Source organism: Saimiri boliviensis, chromosome 3, assembly GCF_048565385.1.
Source record: "Saimiri boliviensis isolate mSaiBol1 chromosome 3, mSaiBol1.pri, whole genome shotgun sequence".
NCBI classification, from domain to species: domain Eukaryota; kingdom Metazoa; phylum Chordata; class Mammalia; order Primates; family Cebidae; genus Saimiri; species Saimiri boliviensis.
The window spans coordinates 122,689,348-122,703,891 of record NC_133451.1 but is presented as its reverse complement, the minus strand read 5'-3'; positions in this window follow the sequence as shown (position 1 = coordinate 122,703,891).

Sequence of the window (14,544 nt, the reverse complement as noted above, 5' to 3'; positions counted from 1 at the left end):
GTGGGAGTCCACCCAGCAGCCCTCAGGTGCCATAGCACCCTGAGGGGGCCCCAGCATGGAATCTGATTAGGGTCGAACCTGGCTGGGACTTGGATGGGAGGCTGCTGGGGAGACCAGGACCTGGAGGCTTTTTCCTTCCCACTCCCTGTTTGCTTTCAGCTGCTTGTTGCAATGCTTTCCAACTGCCCCTTGACTCTAGCTTTCTCTCTTCTGTCAGACTGAAAGTCCCTCACAGGCTGAGACCTCCTTGTAAGTGTTTGTCCCAGTAGAACCTGAGTGCCAAAGCACCCCAAAGTCATCCCAGCCCAGGAGCTAAGCAGGGTCAGGCCTGGATGGGGCTTGGATTGGGGACCCACTGGGGGGACAGGAGGATGGAAGATTCTGGCTTCTTACTCCCTTCCTGCTTTCTCCCAACTGTTGCAACGATCCAACTGCTCCCAACCCTATGACCAACCCTTTTCAGCCTGCCTACCCCCCTGGTGTGGCCCCGGAGCTCTCCGAAGGGGTCTGTCTCTGAAGGCAACAAATGCCAGTGAAGCTAAGCATGGTTGAGTCTGGCTTGGTCTTGGATTGGGGACAGCCTGAGGAGATGGAGGATGGTTACTTTTGTATTCCACTTCCTTACCCAATTTCCCCTTCTTGTTACAGTTTCCCAATAACTCCCTTACTCTCTGTCTTTTCCTTTTTGACTTCCGAATTTCTGTGTCCACCGCATTGTTGGGTGTTTTCAAGAGGTATCATCCTAGCAGCCCCTGTGCTCTGTAACTGCCTGAGGGCGCCTGCGCCTAGAAGTTAAGCAGGGTAGGGCCTTGGTGGGGCTTGGATGGGGGACGGCTTGGAGATACTGGAGGCTAGAGGCTTTTGGCTTCCCACTCCCTCTCAGTTTTTTTGCTTGTTGAAATGCTTCCCAACCACCTGCTAACTCTCTGGCCCTCCTTTTCCAGCCAACCTACTCTGCTCCCCTGCCGGGGACCTACCGTGGGGCTTTGTCTAGGCAGCACTCAAAAACCATAGCAGTATGAGGTTCAGTGGGCAGTTGCGAAACTGCAACAAGAGGAAAAAGCAGAAAAAGAGCAGGAAGCCAAAAGCCTCCAGACCTGGTCATTTCATGTAGCATTCCATCCTAGCATCAGTGAGGACTGACCCTGTTTAGCTTCCAGGCTGGGGCTCCCTCAATCTGCTATGATGAGGGGGAGCTGCTGGAAGGGAGCCCCAGGAGAAGTCCCATGCTGAGTGGGGGCACAGACAGGCAGGAAAGTGGGGTTCAGGGTGTAGTTGGGAAGAGTTGACAAAAGTGGGGGAAAGCAGGAAGTGAGTGGGAGGCCAAAAGTCTCCAGCCACCAGACTCTCTAGGCCAGACATCCCCAAACTACAGCCCGTGGGCCGCATGAGACCCCCTGAGGCCATTTATCTGGCCCCCCACAGCACTTCAGGAAGGAGCACCTCTTTCATTGGTGGTCAGTGAGAGGAGCACAGTATGTGGCAGCCCTCCAACGGTTTGAGGGACAGTGAACTGGACCCCTGTGTAAAAAGTTTGGGGATGCCTGCTCTAGGCAGTCCCTTATCTAAGGACCAGCTCCGCCCTGCTCAGCCTGCATGCTGGGGTGCCCTGAGGCTGCTATTCCAACTAGGGTCAGCTGGGACAGAGCCACATGGGGAAATCTGAGTACGTGTCTGAGAGGCTGTTGGGTGTGAAATGGTGTCCAGAGAGTCGGAGGTGGTTAAGAAGCGTTGTGACAAGAGAGGGAAAGTGGGAAAAGAGCAGGAAGCCAAAAGCCTCCAGGCCTGGTCCCCCCAGTTGTTCCCCCATGCAAGTCTCCGTTAAGCCAAACCCTGCTTAGCTTCCGGGATGAGGTGCCTTCAGGCTGCTATGGTCCATGGAGCCTGCCAGGACAAATCACCACAAAGAGATCCCAGGCTGCAGTGAAAACATTGGTGGATGGGGGCCTGGAAGCTAAGCAGGGTCGGGTCTGTCAGGGGCTTGGATGGGGGAAAGCCTGGAAAGACGGGGTTGGAGACTTTTGCCTTTTCACATTCATCAAGCTTTCCTCTCTTGTCCCAATGCTTCCTAACTGCCCCCTTACACTTTGTTCCCTTTTCTGGCTTGCCTATGCCCACGCCGAGGTCAGTGACCTCCTTGTGTTGGTTTGTCTCCAGCCCCAAGGCACCATAACGGTCCAAAGGCACTGCAGTCTGGAAGCTAAGCAGGGTTGAGCCTGGCTGAGGCTTGGATGGGGGACTGCCTGAGGAGCCAGGAGCTGAAGGCTTTTGCCTTCTCCACTTCGTCTGCTTTGCTCCACTTGTCCCAACTCTTCCCAACTGCCCACTGACTCACAGACCCCACATATTGTGCTCTCCTGTGCCCCTACGGAAGCCTAGGACATTCTTCTGAAGGTCTGCCCAGCAGCCCTTGGGTGTCATAGTACCCTGAGGGTGCCCCAGTGGGAAAACTAAGCAGGGTTGATCCTGGATGTGGCTTGGATGGCGGGTGGCGGGGGGCACCTGGGGAGACCAGAGGCTGGAGACTTTTTCTTTTTCACTCTCTTTTTGCTTTCCCCACTTGTCCCAATGCTTCTCAAATGTCCCTTGATTCTGGTCTCCTCTTCTGTCAACCTGCAAGCCCATTGCATCCTGAGTCCTCCCTTTAAAAGTTTCTCCCTGTAGATCCTGGGTGCCATAGCACTCTGAGGGTGCCCCAGCCCAGGAGCTAAGCAGGGTCAGGCCTGGATGGGGATTGGATGGGAAATAGCCAGTGGGGACAAGGGGCTAGAGGCTGTTGGCTTCTTACTCACTTCCTGCTTCCTCACGAATGTTGCAACACTTCCCAAACACCACCTGACTCTCAGGCCAGCCCTTTTCCGCCTGCCTGCACCCCAGCGGTGATCCGGGACCTCCTAGAAGGGGTCTTGCTGAGGTCACCAATCACCATTGCAGCCTGAGTGTGCATCAGTGGGAAGCTAAGCAGGATCAAGCCTGGCTTTGGTTTGGATGGGGGACAGCCTGAGGAGATAGAGACTGCAGGCTTTTACCTTCTTGTTCCCTTCCCAACTTCTCCTGCTAGTCACAAAGATTGACTGGAATTCTGGCTATTACTTCCTCACTCCTGCACCCCCTCTGTCCTGAGGCATCCCTAGGGGGTCTGTCCTAGCAGCCCTTGGGCACCATGGTAGCCTGAATGACCCAGACTAGAAGCTAAGCAGAACACTTCCCAACTGCCCACTAACTCTCTGGACTTCACTTTTCATCCTGCCTGCTCCCCACCGTGGCCAGGGACCTCCCTGTGGGTGTCCTCCATGGCAGCTCACAGGTGCAATAGAAGCCTGAGGTCACCCCAGGCTTATAACCTGCTAAGCAGGTTCGGGAATGACTGGGACTTGGATGGTGGAATGCCTAGGGGGATAAGGGCCTGGAAGCTGTTGGTTTAGCTCTCCCTTTCCACTTTCTTCTGGTTACAATGCTTCCCATCTGGCTTCTGACTCTCTAACCCCTTCTTTTTCATTTCTGTGAAACACCACTACCGCCTGGTTTCTCCCCATGGAATCCATTTCAGCAGCTATTGGGAGTCATAGCAGCCTGAGGGCTCCCCAGCCCAGAAGCTAAACAGGGTCAGGCCTTACTGCTGCTTGTATGAGGGACTGCCTGGGGAAACCAGGGACTGAAAACTTTTGGCTTCCACCTCCCTTTCCAGTTTTCCCCACTTGCCACAATGTGCCCCCTTAATTCCTGACTTCCTATTTCCTGCCTGCATTCACCCACGTAGTGATTCTGGACCTCCCCATGGGGTTCCATCTAGGCAACCCTGAACATCACAGCAGTCTGAGGGTCAGGGGGCAGTTAAAAACTGTTGCAACAAGCAGGGAAAGCGGGAAAGTGAAGGAAGCTAAAAGCCTTCAGGCCCGGTTTCTCCTCATGGTCTCCCAACCAAGTGTCAGCCAGGGCAGACCCTGCTTAACTTCAGGGCTGGGGCACTCTCAGGCTGCTATGGAGACAGGGGGCTGCCTAAACGGACCCCCATGGGGAAGTCCCAGGTCGAGATGGGGTCACAGGCAGGTAGTTAAGAGGCATTTAGAGAGTCAGAGAGCAGTTGGGAAGAGTTTCCTTAAGTGGGGGAAAGTAGGAAGTAAGTGGGAGGTCAAAAAGCTCCAGCCACCGGTGATTTCAGGTAGTCCCCTGTCCAAGCCTTAGTCAAGTACAACCCTGCTTGGCTTCTGGGCCAAGGTGCCCCCAGGCTGCTATGGTTCACCCGCCTGCCAGAACCAACCCCTACAAAAATGTCCGGTGTTGTGTCAAAAATGCCAGAAGGTGGAGGCTTGGAAGCTAAGCAGGGTATAGTCTGGCTGGGGCTTGGACAGGGGACTGCCCTGAAAGACTGGGAGCTGGAGGCTTTTGCCTTTTTGCCTTCTTCAAGCATTCCTTCTTTTGTCCCAATGCTTCCCAACTTCCCCCTGACTTTCTGTCACCCTTTTTCACTTGCTTACACCCCTGCCATGGCTGGACCTCCTTGTCTGGGTTTGTCTCAGCAGTCCCCAAGTGCCATAGAGCCCTAGGGCACCACAGCCCAGAAGCTAAGCAGGGTTGGGCCTGGTGAGGTTTGGATGGGGGCTGCCTGTAAAGACTGAAAGTTGGAGTCTTTTGCCTTTTTGTCTTCTTTAAGCTTTCCCTTGCTTGTCCCAACACTTCCCAACCACCCACTGACTCTCTGTCCCCTCTTTCCCACTTGCCTAAGATCCCCCTGGGGCCCGGGACTTCCCCTTGTGGGTTTGTCTTAGCAGCTGCCAGGCGCCATAGCAGTCCCTAGGATGCTGCAGCCCAGAAGCTAAGTAGGGTGTGTCCTGGCTGGTGCTCGAATGGAGGACTACCTTGGGAGATGGGGACTGGAGGCTTTGGCTTCCTGATTTCTTCCCTGTCTCCCTTGCTTGTTGCAATGCTTCTCAAGGACCTCCTGAAACTCTGGCTTTCTATTTTAAGTTCCCACCTGACTGTGTTTCATTGAAGAAAGGGACCTTTACATGGTTGTCTGTCTCAAGAGGCCCCTGGCCCCAGAGCAACATGAGGGCATCCCAGCCCAGAAACTAAGCCAAGTCAGGCTTGACTTGGGCTTGGATAGGGGATCACCTGGGGAGACCAGGAGCTGGAGGGTTTTGTCTTCCCTTTTTCTTCCACTTTGCCCTGCTTGTCCCAACCACCCCCTGACTCATGCCCCCCTACATTTCCATCAGTCTGTGCCCCACAGCATCCCAGAACATTCTTATGAGAGTCCACCAAGCAGACCTTGGGCATCATAGCACCCTGAGGGGCCCCAGTGCAGAAGCTAAGCAGGGTTGAGCTTGGTTATGGCTTAGATGGGGGGCTGCTTGGTGAGACTGGGGGCTGGAGGTTTTATCCTCCTTGCTCCTTTTTCACTTTCCCTGGTTTGTTGAAATGCTTCTCAACAGCCCCTGACTCTGGCCCCCCATTTTCCATTAGCCTACAAGTTCACAGTGTCATGAGACCTCTTTGTGAGGGTTCATCCCAGTAAGCCACAGAAGCCATAGCACCCTGAGAGTGCCCCAGCCTGGAAGCTAAGCAGGGTCTGGCCTGGCTGAAACTTGGATGAGGGACAGCCTAGGGAAACAAGTGGTTGGAGGCTGTTGGCTTCTTGCTCCCTTACCAATTTCCCTCTATTGTTGCAACCCTTCCCAACTACCCCCTGGCTCTTGAGCCAGCCCTTATCTGCCTGCCTGCATCCCTGCCTTGGCCCAGGACCTACCAAAAGGAGTCTGTCTCTGAAGTCACTGAATGCCATTGCAGCCTGAATGGGCCTTAGCCCAGAAGCTAAGCAGGGTCATTCCTGGCTTAGGCTTGGATTAGGGACCATCTGGGGAGATGGAGGCTGGAGACGTTTGGCTGTCGATTCCCTTCCCAAATTCCCCTGCTTGTTCCCAAGCTTCCCAACTGCCCTCTGACCCTCTGGCTTTCCTTTTCCCACTTCTGCACGCCTGTGCCCCTGCTGCATCCTGGGGTATCACTGAGGAAGTCTATCCTAGTAGCCCTAGGGTGCCATAGCATCCTGAGAATGCCCCAACCTAGAAGCTAAGTAGGGTCAGGTCTAGAAGGGGCTTGGATGGGGAGCTGCTTGGAAAGATTGAGGCCTAGACACTTTTGGCTTCCTGCTTCCTCCTGGGTTTTTGCTTGTCACAACACTTCCCAACCACCTGATAACTCTCTGGACCTCCCTTTCCATCCTGCCTGCTGCCCACCATGGCCAGGCACCTCCACACCTCCTTGTGGGGGTCTGTCCTGGCAGCTCCCTGGCACCACAGCAGCCTGAGGTCACCTTAGCTCAGAGCTAAGCAGGGTCTGGACTGGTTGGCACATGGATGATGGACCATCTGGATAAGGGCCTGGATGCTTTTGGCTTCCCACTCCCTTCCCACTTTCTTCTGTTTGTCACAGTGCTTTCTAACTGACCCCAGACTCTCTGGTCTTTACTTTTTCTTCCCCCTGCACCTCTACTGCAGCCTGGAACCACCTGGTGGGGTTTGTTACAGCAGCTACCAGTTGCAATAGATGGCTGGGCACTCCCCAGCCTGGATGGCAAGCATGATCAGGCCTTGCTGTGGCTTGTATGAAGGACAGCCTGGGGAGACTGGGGGCTGGGGGCTGGGGGCTGGAGGCTTTTGGCTTCCAGCTTTCTTTCCACTTTCACTTGCTTGCTGCAATGCTTCTCCACCACCTGCTTACATACTGGCCTTCTGTTTTCTGCTCACCTTTGCCCCTGCTGTGGTCCTGGACCTCCATGTGGGGCTCTGTTAGGCAGCTCCCAGACATTACAGCAGTATGAGAGTCAGGGGTGGTTGATAACCATTGTGACAAGTGGGAAAAACGGGAAAAACACAGGAAAGCAAAAGACCTCAGGCCCAGTCTTTCCTGCCGTCCCCATCCAAGTGCCACCCAGCTTCTGGGCCCAGGTGCCCTCAGGCTGCTATGTCCCCTGAGCCCTGCTACGACAAAACCCCACAAAACGGTCCCAGGCTGTGGTGAGAATGCCGACAGGTGAAGGCCAGGAAGCCAAGCAGGATCGGGCCTGACAGGGGCTTGGGTGGGGCCTTGAAAGACCAGAGACTGGAAGCTTTTTCCTTTTTGGCCAATTCAAGTATTCCCCCGCTTGTCCCAATGCTTCCCAACTGCCTCCTGACTCTGTCCCCACTTTCCTGCTTGCCTATACCCCAGCTGAGGCCTGGGACATTTCCATGTGGGTTTTGTCTAGGCAGCCCCCAGTCGCCATTTCAACACCACAGGGCTGCAGCTCAGAAGCTAAGCAGGGTAGAGCCTTCCAGGGCTTGGATGAAGGGACTGCCTGTAAAGTCCAGGGGTGGGAGGTTTTTGCCTTTTTGCCTTCTTCAAGCTTTCCCCTGCTTGTCCCAATGCTTCCCAGCTGCACACTGACTTGTTCCCCCTTTCTTGCTTGCCTATGTCCCCACCACAGCCAGGGACTTCCCCTTATCTGTTTGTCTCGGCAGTCCCCAAGTGCCATAACAGCCCGAGGATGCCCCCGCCTAGAAGCTAAGCAGGGTTGTGCCTCAGAGGTGCTTTAATGGGGGACTGCTTGGGAAGACTAGAGGCTAGAAGGTCTTGGCTTCCTCCTCCCTCCTGACTTTTTTTGCTGGTTGTGCTTCCAACCACCCTCTAACTCTCTTACCCTCCCTTTCCAGCCCACCTGCTCTCACTCTCAGCCAGGACCCTCTTCCTGAGGTCCTTCCCCCATGGGAAGGTCCCAGTCTGTGTTGGGAGAGCAGGTAGGTGGCAAATAATGTCCAGAGAGTGTGGCAGTGATTAAGAAGTGTTGAGGCACGTGGGGTAAAGAAGGAAAAGAGTGGGAAGCCAAAAGCCTCCAGTCCAGGTCTTTCCAGGCGGTCCCCCATTTAAGCTTCAGTCAAGCCAGGCCCCTCTTAGCTTCTGGCCTGAGGTGCCCTCAGGCTGTTACAGTCCATGGGTCCTGGCAGGACAAACAGCCACAAAGAGGTTCCAGGCAGTGGTGAGAATGCTGGCAGGTGGGGAACTGGAAGCTAAACAGGGTTGGATCTGACTGGGGCTTGGATGGGAGACTGCCTGGAAAGACCAGAGGCTGGAGGTTTTTGGCATTTAAGCCTTCTTCCAGCTTTCCCCCTCTTGTCTTATTGCTTCCCAACTGCCCCCTGACTCGCTATCACTCATTTACCACTTGCTTACTCTCCCACCATGGCCTGGGACTTCCCCATGTGGAATTGTCTCAGCAGACCCCAGGTGCCATAGCAGACCCAGGAGGTAGCATGCCATAGGCTAAGCATAATCCAGTCTGGCTGGGGCTTGGATAGGGGACCACCCTGGGAGACAGGGTTGAAGGCTTTGGCTTCCCAATTCCTTCCCAGTCTCCCCCACTTGTTGCATTGATTCCCAAACACCTCCTGACAGTCTGGCTTCTATTTCACAGTCCTGCCTGCTTGTGCCCCTGCCATGAACAGGGACCTATCCACAGTTGCCCATTCCTGCAGTCCCAGGGCACCATGGCAGCCTGAGGGCACCCCACCTGTGAAGCTAAGCAGGGTCAGGCTTGACTGGGGTTTGGATGGTGGAACACTTGTGGAGATCAGGAGCTGGAGGGTTTTGCCTTCCCCCTTTCTTCTGATTTGCCCCGCTTGTCCAAACGCTTCCCAACCACCCCCTAACTCACTTGTCCCTCCCTTTTCCACCTGCCTGCATCCCTATGACAGTGTGGGACATTCTTGTGGGAATCCACCCAGGATCCCTCAGGCACCATAGCACCCTAAGGAGGCCCCATCACAGAAGCTAAGCAAGTTGAGCCTGGCTGAGGCTTGGATGGGAACTGCCTGGAAACAGTGGCCTGGAGGCTTTTTTGCTCCTGCTCCTTTTTCACTTTCCTCACTTGTCACAATGCTTCCCCAAAGTCTGCTAACCCTGCATTCCTCCTTTCCATCAGCCTGAAAGCCCTTCACTGCCAGGGACCTTCCTGTAAGTGTTCATCCTGGTAGACCACAGGTGCCATAACTTTCTGAGGGTGCCCCTGCCTGGGAGCTAAGCAGGGGCAAGCCTGGCTGGGGCTTGGATAGGGAATGCCTTGGGTGACAGGGGGTTGGAGGCTTTTGGCTTCTTCCTCCCTTTCCATTTTTCCCTGATTGTCCCAATGCTTCCCAACTGCCCCTGTGACTCTCTGACCATCCTTTTTCAGGCTGCTTGCACCCCCTGTTGTGGCCTAGGACCTCCCTTGAGGGGTCTGTCTCACATCACCAAATGCCATCACAGCCCGAGGGCACCTCAGCTTGGAAGCTAAACAGGGTTGGCACTGGATTGGGCTTTGATGGGGGACCACCTGGTGAGACTGAGGCTGGAGGATTTTGGCTTTCGGTTCCCTCTCCAATTTCCCCTGCTTGTCACAAAGCTTCCCAACCACCCTGCGACACTCTTGCTTTCCCTTTCTCACTCCCAGAGACCTGTGCCCCACCACATACTGGGGCATCTTCGAGGTGGTTGGTCCTAGCAGCCCTTAAGCACCATAGCAGCCTGAGGGCAATCCAGCCTAGGAAGCTAAGCAGAGTTAGTTAGGCCTTGGTGGGGCTTGGATGGGATACTGCTTGGGAAGACTTGGGGCAAGATAATTTTGGCTTCTATCTCCCTCCGGGTTCTTTTCCCTGTTGCAAGACTTCCCAACCACCCACTCACTCTCTGGACCTCCCTTGCCCACCTGCCTGCTCCTCCCTGCGGCCAGTGACATCCACTGGGGCTCTGTCTATGCAGCCCACGAACACCATAGCAGCCTGAGAGTCAGAAGGCCATTGAGAGCAGTCACGACAAGGGAAAAGTGGGAAAAAAGCAGAAAGCCAAAAGTCTCCAGGCCCAGTCTTTCCACTAGGTTACCCATCTAAGCTCAAGCCAGGTCTGACTCTGCTTAGCTTCCAGGCTGGGGAGCCCTCAGGATTTTATGGTGTCTGGGAGCTGTCAGAACAAACCCCCATGGGGGAATCCCAGGTGGAGGTGGGGGTGAAGGCAGGCAAGAAAAGGGGAATCTGAGAGTAAGAGGGTGGTTGGGAAGAGTCGTCAAAAGTGGAGGAAAGCAGGAAGTGAGCAATATGCCAAAAGACTCTAGCCACCGGATTTTCCAGGTGGTCCCTTATCTAAGCCCCCGTCATTCCCTACCCTACTAAGCATCCATGCTGGAGTGCCCCGAGGCTACTATGCCAACTGGCGTCAGGTGGGATGGATGCCCACAGGGAGGTCTCTGTCCATGTTGGGGCCATAGGTGGGCAGAAAATGGTATCTTGAGAGTCTGGGGTTGGTTAGGAAGTGTTGCAAGTGGGGGATAGTGGGAAAAGACTGGGAAGCCAAAAGCCTCTAACCCAGGTCTCCCCATGCTGTTCCCTATCCAAGCCTCTGTCAAAGCTGACCCTGCTTAGCTTCCAGGTTGAAGCGCCCTCAGGCTGCTGTGGCCAAAACAAACCCATACAAAAAGGTTCTGGGCTGCAGCAAGAACGCTGATGGGTGGGGACCCAGAAACTAAGCATGGTCGGACCTGGCAGAGACTTTGATGGGGACCACCTGGAAAGACCAGAGGCTGGAGGCTTTTGCCATTTTGCCTTTTCCAAGCTTTCCCCCACTTTTCCCAATTCTTCCCAACTTCCCCTGGCTCTGTTTCCCCTTTCCTGCTTGCCTATGCCCCCATCAAGGTCCAGGACCTCCCCATGTGGGTTTTCCTCTGCAGCACTTAGGCGCCATAGCAGCTCTAGGGTGTTGCAGCCTGGACCTTAAGCAGGGTTGGGCCTGGCTGGGGCTTTGAAGGGCAACTGCCTGTAAAGACTGGGGGCTGGAGGCTTTTGCCTTTTATCCTCCTTCAAGGTCTCCCTCGCTTTTCCCGATGCTTCCCAAATGCCCCCTGATCCCCTGCCCTCCCTATTTCCTGCTTGCCTATGCCCCTGAAGAGGCCCAGGACCTCTGCATGTGGGTTTGTCTGGGCAGCCCCCAGGCACCTTAGCAGTTCCACTGTGCCACAGCCAGAAGCTAAGGAGGGTCGGGCCTATCTAGGGCTTGAATAGGGGCCTGCCTGTAAAGACTGGGGTCTGGAGGCTTTTGCCATTTCTCCTTCTTCAAGCTTTTTCCACCTTTTTCCAACAGTTTCCAATTACTGCCTGACTCTCTGTCCCCTCTTTCCTGCCTTCCTACGCCTCTGTCTCAGCCAAGTACTTCACCACGTGAGTTTGTCTCTGCATCCCCCAGTTGCCACAGCAGCCCTAGGTCGCAGCTCAGAAGCTAAGCAGAGTCAGCCCTGGATGGGGCTTGGATGGGGGACCGATTTGGGAGCTGTTAGCTGAAAGATTCGGCTTCTGGTTCCCTTGCCAATTTTCCCTGCTTGTTACAAAGCTTCCCAACAGCTTCCTGACACTCTATATTTCCCTTTCCCACTCCTGCATGCCTGCACTCCCACTGCTTCCTGAAGCATCTCTGAGGGCGTCCATCCTAGTAACTTTTTGGCACCATAGCAGTGTGCAGGCATCCCAGTTTAGAAGCTATGCCGGGTGGAGCCTTGGTTGGACTTGCATAGCGGATTGCTTGCAGAGACTGGGGGCTAGAGGCTTCTGCTTTCTGTTCCTTCTTGGTTTGTTTGTTGTAATGTTTCCCAGCCACCCACTAACTCTCTGGCCCTCCTTTCAAGCCTACCTGCTCCCCAGCCCTGTGGTCAGGGACATCCCTGTTGGGGTCCATTACGGCAGCTCCTGGGCACCATAGTAGCCATAGGTCACCCCAGCTCACAGCTAAGCAGGGTCATGATTGGCTAGAGCTTGCATGGTGGAACATGTGGGGACATAAAGGCTTAGACACGCAGGGTTGGCGATGGCTAGGGCTTGGATGGTGAAACATCTGGGGAGATAAGCTTTTGGCTTCCTGCCCCTTTTCCACTTTCTTCTGCCTGTCACAACACTTCCCAATTGACCCCTGACTCTCTGGCCTCTTCTTTTATGTCCCCACACATTTCTGCTGTGGCCCAAGACCTCCCTCTGTGGTCTGTTTCAGCAGCTACTGGGAACCATGGCAGCCTGAAGGCTTCCCAGCTCAGCAGGGTCAGGCCTTGCTGTGGCTTGTATGGAGAAACACCTGGGGAGACAGTAGGCTGTAGGCTTTTGGCTTCCAGTTCCCGTTACACTTTCCCTCACTTGGCACAATGCTTCCAAACTGCCCCCTTATGTCCAGGCCTTCTGTTTTCTAGCTTCCTTTGTCCCTCCCTGGGTTCTGGACCTCCCTGTAAGGCTCCAGAAAGATAACCCCTGAACACCATACATGTCTGAGAATCAGGAAGTGACTGAGAACGCTTGCTACAGGGGCGAAAGCAGGAAAAGACCAGAAAGCAAAAAACATTCAGGTCTGGTCTTTCCACGTTTCCCCCCATTCAAGCACCAGCCAGGCTCAACCCTGCTTAGCTTCCATGCTAGGGTGCCCTCAGGCTGCTATGGCGACTGGGGGCTGCTGCAACAGTCCCCCATGGGAAAGTCCCAGGCTGAGAGGGAAGCACAGGTGGACAGGAAAGGTGGTGTCATAGAGTCAGAGGGCAGTTGGGAAGAGTTGCCAAAAGTGGGGAAAGCAGGAAGTGAGTGGGAGGCAAAAGGACTCCAGCCAAAAGCCTCCAGCCACCGGACTCCCCAAGTGGTGTCTTGTTTAAGCCCCAGCTATGCCCTACCCTGCTCAGCTCCTGTGCTGGTGCACCCTCAGGAGTCAGCTGGGACAGACCTTCACTGGGAAATCCCTTTCTGTGTTGTGGGCACAGGTAGGGTGACGAATGGTATTCAGAGAGTCAGGAAGCAATTAAGAAGTGTTGACAAGCAGGTGAAAGTGGGAAAAGAGTGAGAAGCCAAAAGTCCCCCATCATCCAAGCCTCAGTCAAACCTGACCCTGCTTAGCTTCAGGGCCCAGGCTTCCTCAGGTTGCTACGGCCCACGGCGCCTGCCAGGGCAACCCCCCACAACGAGGTCCTAGACTGCGGCAAAAACCGGCAGGCAGCGACCTGGAAGCTAATCGTGGTCGGGCCTGGCAGGGGCTTAGATTGGAGCCCATCAGGAAAGACCTGGGGCTTGGAGGCTTTTGCCTTTTTGCCTTTTTCAAGCTTTTCCCCACTTATCCCAATGTTTCCAAACTGCTCCCTGACTCTCTGTCCCCCATTTCCTGCTTGCCTACATCCCCGATGGTGCCTGGAGCCTCCCTGCTCTGGGTTGTCTCAACAGCTTCCAGGCGTATTAACACCCGCAGAGTGCTGCAGCCTGGAAGCTAAGCAGAGTCAGGCTTGTCTGGGGCTTGGATGGGAGACTATCTGTAAACACCAGGGACTGGAGGCCTTTTCGCCTTCTTCAAATTTTTCCCCACTTGTCCCAGTGCTCCCCACTTGTCCCAGTGCTTCCCCGCCAGCCCCGCCGCCGGCTCTCTGTACCCTATTGTCTGCTTCCCTACACCTCACCACGGTCTGGACCTTTCCTGTGAGGGTCGGTTTGGCAGAACCCAAGTGCCATAGCGGCCCTAAACTAAGCAGGGTCTGGTCTGGCTAGGGCTTGGATGGGCGAATGCCTGGACAGATGACGCCTGGAGGCTTTGGCTTCCTGATATCTTTCTACTCTCCCTCACTTGTCACAATGCTTCCCAAGCACCTCCTGACACTCCAGCTTTCTATTTCACATTCCTGCCTGCCTACACTCCAGCCAAAGATATGGACCTTTCCGTGTGTATCTGTCCCAGCAGCACCCTGGCACCATAGCAACCTGAGGGAGTTCCAGCCCAGAAGATAAGCAGGGTTAGGCTTGACTGGACTTGGATGGGGGGCCACTTGGGGAGACCAGGAGCTGGAGGGTTTGCCTTCTTCCTTTTTTACACTTTGCCCTGCTTGTCCCAATGCTTCCCAATTGCCCCCTGACTCCCTGGGCCCCCATTTTCACCATCCTATGCCCCAATGGCAGCCAAAGGCATTGTAGTGGGGGTCCTCCTGGCAGCCCTCAGGCACCATAACACCCCCAGGGGGTCCCAGCATGGAAACCAAGCAGGGTCGAGTCTGGCTGTGGCTTGGATGGAGCGCCACCTTGGGAGATTGAGGGTTGGAGGCTTTTTTCTTCTCAATCCCTTTTCACTTTTACCTGTTTGTTGCAATGCTTCCCAATCACCCCCTGACTCTGGCCCCCTACTTTCCATCAGCCTGCAAGCCTGTCATGTTCTAGGCCCTCTCTGTAAGTGTTTGTCCCAGTAGACTCCAGGCACTGTTGCACCCTGAGGGCGACCCAGCCCAGGAGCTAAGCAGGGTCGGGCATTGCTGAGGGTTGCCTGGGGAACTGCATGGATGGATATGGGGCTGGAGGGTTTTGGCTTCTTACTCCCTATTTTTCCTCAACTGTCGCAATGCTTCCCAACTACCCCCGACTCTCTGGCCAACTCTTTTCCACCTGCCTGCATCCCTGCTATGGCCTGGGACCTCCCCGAAGGGGTCTGTCTCTGAAGTCACCGAATGCCATCACAGCTAAGCAGGGTCAGTTATGGCTTGGT